This window comes from Triticum aestivum, chromosome 5A (genome assembly GCF_018294505.1).
Source record: "Triticum aestivum cultivar Chinese Spring chromosome 5A, IWGSC CS RefSeq v2.1, whole genome shotgun sequence".
Lineage (NCBI taxonomy): Eukaryota > Viridiplantae > Streptophyta > Magnoliopsida > Poales > Poaceae > Triticum > Triticum aestivum.
The window spans coordinates 417453640-417459238 of NC_057806.1; positions in this window are offsets into that span (position 1 = coordinate 417453640).

A 5599-nucleotide genomic window follows, 5' to 3' on the forward strand; every position below is an offset into this window, starting at 1 on the left:
GGGTGTTGAGTATATTGTGTACGTGTATATTTGTGTGTAGGGCCCACCTCTTGTTTCCTTGTATAGTTGAGGTTGTGGCCCACCTCTGTACTTATATACACGTGCCTGGTGCACTGATCAATACATCGAGATTGCACAGCCCATAACGTGTCCTTCTACAACGATATTCGTTCAATAAAAGGAGATGTTTCCGTTGAATAAGAGACACATGTATTCATAGGGATGAGTGTGTATGCGTGTTTGCCAATGTACCGTGTTTTAAAAAAATCTTGATGATTACATGACCGCCAAAAAAATTTATTTCATTACAAATTGGAAGTCAGATTTTTTAACATGTCAAATCAAACTTTTTTATGGCAAATTTAGTTGTCGCGAGGATGGCAAGTTCCTTTAGTAAGTATAGCAAATCCTTGTCGTGTGTTTTGCCAGGATTTGTCATGCTAGATAAAGGAATTTGCCATCCTCGCGATAACTAAATTTGTCATAAAAATGTCTGATTTGCCATGGTAAAAAATTTAACATTATGAGGTGACAAGGTGTTCGGTTAGTTTGTTGGCATCTAGAGCATCTTTCTTATCTCCATTTTGCACCTCTACCTTCTTTTTGGAAGTAGACGACAATGATCAATGTGTTTTTCATTTTAATTCAAACCGAACTTAAATTAGACCACGAGTACAATCAGAACACCCAGCAGGTAATGGATAATTAGACTCATCAATTTAGAAACGAACCTAACCAAATCGGAGATTATAAGCAAGATCGTACACCTTAAAATAGTTGCCACGGTTGTATTCGAATACATTATCATTTTGCCAACATACCTCTCGCCCACGATGGACAACATCGAAAAATTCAGCCATTAATTTACATGAAAATACTCTATAATGGATTAAATCTCGTCGAATGACTACAACATAGATCGTCGCCTAGTATGGACATTGACAACAGTACCAAGCATATATGTGAGGGTACCACCCTGATATAGACAAATAGTCGCACCTCAATATCATCATACGATGGCGAGGACCTTGCTGATAAAGACTCAAAAGAAGAGTTTGTTGAACGAAGATTATGATCTTACTGACGATGAACATGAAGCCACGCCAACACACAACACAATGAACCAACTTGTCGTGTATAAAGAATGACGGTAGCTTAAACCCCAAGCTCCTTGGCAATGTGGGATCAAGCCCATGTTGCCTATCTGCATCAGAGGATCACTTGTTCTTCATATGCCCCTCGACTTGACGACTTTGGCGTTCTATCAGTGTGCACTGACCGCGTCTAGTCAGCGCTGACGCCACAGGGTTTGCAACCTCTATTCGCCCCTTTATACTTTTACTAGTGCTCTGAAAGCGTTGGGATGCAAAGAACTCTAAGGTGTTATGTGGGATCAACGTTAACACCAACATTGTGCTCGCAAACATCATTATCGACCTAACTCTTTGATCTCATAGGGCTAGAAAACAAGAAAAGATTATACCGGTCTATGACAAGATTTCTTTTCTTCAAGGTAGTCATGGTCATGTAAAAAAATTAGGCTAGGAACCCCCCCTGTTTGATAGTTTCAAAAAAGTGAAAACAAGCTCCACCGAGAAGAGATGGAGTTAGAGAAATTTTATTTGAGACAACACGACCATAACCATCGAAGTGATGTTGTCTCGCAACCCGAAAAGCTAATAGATCTTACTATACAATAGTGAGGGAAGTGCATATTTCAATGCCGAACTCATGCCATAGGCTAATTTACAGTCCCGAACTCCAATATAGTCTACATTACAACCCCTAACTTTTAAAACCGGCCAGGATTCAACCGTCCCCTCCTTGTTGACCGGTTTTGTCCTTGTTGACCTATTTTGGCCCAATTGACCGGTTTTGACCCGTTGACCATCCAGTCAGCATCTCTAGTCATCGAGCCATGTCGGCAAAAAAAATCATTTTTTAAAGAAAACAAATATAAAATAAAAAAAGGTCCAGGAATAAATCCAGAAAGGGGAAATCTGTAAAATAAAAAATTATAAAAAATAAAAATTATAAAATCAGGAAAGAAATACTTAGCATTCTAGGAAAGTTTCTATTATGTTGCTTAAAAAGATAAAATTAGTTTCAAATAGCATTTTCCGCCCAGTTGTTTGCCAAAAGTTTCAAAATAATAAAATTTTGAGAATTTTTTAAAATATTTTGTAATCAAGAAAACAATACTAAACATTCTGTGAAAGTTTCAATTTTTTGCTTAAAGTAATGAAAAATATTGTCAAATTTCATATTCGGCCTTTTTTGTCAATAAATAAATAAATTATATTCAATATTTTTAAGAAAGAAATCTTAAAATAGTGAAAATTATCATCAAATTTTATTTTTTTGAAAGTTTGACTTTTTGACTCTTTTTTGTTTTTTAGAAATTTTGATTTTTTTTTCTGACATGGCTTAATGATTGGACATGCTGACTGGATAGTCAACAGGTCAAAATCGGTCAATAGGGAGGGGAGGGTTGAATCCTGGCCGGTTTTAAGAGTTCAGAATTGTAATGTCGACTGTATTGAACTTCAGGGTTGTAAATTAGACCAGGGCAAGAGTTTAAGGTTGAAATACACACTTCTCTCTATAATGGTCACGAGATGAGGATCCCTTCTTCTTTGTTCACCAGCACCAAAGCAACACCCAAAAGCGAATGGGAGGGCTATTGATCTGGTGGTAGGTGCTAGATTTTCCTACGACCTACACCAAGTGAACTAAAGTAGGTATAAACATTTGATTGATTGATTTAGCAATATGTCTGGTTATGTACTTCGAATTGTTTTTGGCCAACAATTGAATATGATGGTTGTTATAATATGTACCTGTAAGGAGTTGGGGTGTAGCACCTTGAGTCATAAAAGTTATGGTTAGGATACATATTCCATTCGATTGTACTATAGATGAATGTAAGGATAAAGGTAGCTACCATAATGAAACCTTGTAATATATTTCTATATGTTAGAGTTGTGTCGAATATTGTGTACAAAGTAGGTTACAGTTGAACTCTGAGTTGTATTGTGTTTAGATAGGATATGGAGTCGTGTCCTAATAGGACACTTGTATCCTAGTAGACATCTCATATATAGCGGGGGTAGACACACAATGTAACATATGTCAACATAATAACACAGAAACGCAGGGGAAGCCGGTGGCATGTGCCGGTGTCCAGGGCGACCGGGTGCGGTATTGTGATGGTGTCATAGGGAGGAGCGCCCATAGTCAGGCCCCGGGAATGTAGCCATATCGGTGAACCTCGTTAACAAATTTCGGTGTCGTACTCGTGTGATTGCTTGGTACTCGGATGATCGACGGTATGCCTCGATTTTATTCTAACAAATGGTATCAAAGCTAGGTTGTTCGAAGGTCATGTTGTGTTGATTCGGAGGAAGGATCAAATCGAGATGAGATTGTCTCTGGTTGCGGCGTGGTTCTCAACGAGATCAGAAAAGCAATCAGAAGTGGATCGGCGAGATCAGCGAAAGGCTTGCGCGCGCGTTGCGGCAGCAGAGACGTGCGTCGATCGGCTTGATCGGGCGAGCGTACTGCAGCATAGGCATCCCAGCGGGAGACTTCACTGATTTAGGCAAGGTGTCGGGTGCACACGGCGACGACATGCATCGACGTGGACTTTGCAGTCCGATTCGAGAGACGCGTGTGCACGGGCGCTGGAAGCCTAGGTCGGGCGAAGGTGGCCCAAGGCCCTTGGCGCGCTGCAAGGCAGGTGGCCCACAGGGAAGCGCAGGGCGAGCTTGGCTGAATTTGCTGTGACAAGGACAGATGCATACGTACGATCACTACGGGATTGGTTTGAGAAAAAAAATAAAGAGATCTGCAGCACTATGGTAATTGACATGGCAAGGACAGCAATTGGATAAGGAAAAATGAAGCATTGGGAGTTGTGGAGTCATGCACTTGGTGCGGCTACAGGAGCTACCATGGAAGCGATTTGTTTTTTTGATGGATTGCTAATTGCACACGGTGTTCTACTGGGAGGTGGGCAGGTTGGAAACATGCACATAAGTCTTGAAGGAGTCTGAAGTGTGTGTGTGTGTGTGTCAGGATCATGTTCTATAGGGCGTCGAGCAATGCATGTGGTGTGTTGGGCTAACACGATGTGAGGTGGAGTATGATTACAGTCGGATAAGTACGGTTGGGTCGGACTAGACAGTCTGACGGATCGACGCAAGTCGGTTGGTACAGAAGACGGTGGTGGGATCGGCGGCGACGACATAGGAGCGTGATGCCGATGGTGACCGACTTCTGGGCGTGGAAACACGTGGCACATGCCCGAGTTCTTGTGTGGCTTTGACAAGGCTATGGCGCGGGGTTGATTCAAGACGGTGCACATGAGAGCTTGAAGACGACGGGGCGCGGGGTGGACCGATCATCTACCATGGAGTCATGTTGAAGGTGGAGCTGGATTGAGGGGCTACGGTGTAAGGATCCACAGAATCGAAGCCTATTTCAGCGGGAAAAAGCGAGGGACACGTAGTTTGGACTGGAGCCCAGTGGTCTGATGGAAGCGTGAAACTCGTCATCGATAGGTGATGATCGATGGTACTCTACAGTGAGGGTTGAGTGGTGTGGTTTCGCGACCCTTGAGACTCGATCGAGATAGTGGAGACTCGACGCGGTAACAACGGTGAGGCGTGCGGTATGCACGGGGGCATGGAGACGGTCCAGGGCTCTGATGGTCATACATGTGGTGAGACAACTGCGAATTTGACTCGGGAAGACTACAACCAACAGTGAAAATTTTCAAGTTTCAGACAGGCGGTCAAGGAAGAGCGGTGATGTTGAGTTCATAGAGCTCTTATGTGTGACACCCATGTAACACCCCGGATGTAACTTGCCTTATATGGATTCCAACTCTTGCCGTTTCCGGCACTAAGTTATATTATTTCCTCGTTTTCGGGTTTTTGTCTCTGTGTGTTTAGTCTTTGTCATGCATCTCATATCATGTTATCATGTGCATTGCATTTGCATACGTGTTCGCTTCATGCATTCGAGCATTTTTCCCGTTGGCCATTTTGCATTTCGGCGCTCCTATGTCCTCCGGTGTCCCTTTCTACCTTTTTTCGTGTGCGGGTGTTAAACGTTTTCGGATTGAACCGAGACTTGTCATGCGGCCTTGGTTTACTACCAGTAGACCACCTGTCAAGTTTCGCGCCATTTGGACTTCGTTTGATACTCCAACGGTTAACCGAGGGACCGAAAAGGTCTCATGTGTGTTGCAGCCCAACACCCTTCCAAAGTGGCCCAAAACCCACCTAAACCTCCTCCATCACCTAGCCGTTCGATCACGATCGCGTGGCCGCAAACCGCACCTCATTTGGAGCTTCCTAACTCCCTCTAACTCTATAAATAGCCCCTCCGAAATTTTCGGATCTCTCCACCCCTAACCCTAGAAAACTCGCTCCTCCGCCGGCCGGACGTGTCCGTTTCCGGCCGGACAACGTCCGCCGCCTCCGCCGCCCAACCAGGCGCCCGCCACGTGGCAGGAGCCCACATCACCGCCGCCGCAGCCCGGGAAGCCCGCGTCCGGCCCCCGAGGCCCGCGTCTTCCCCGCGCCTGCGCCCG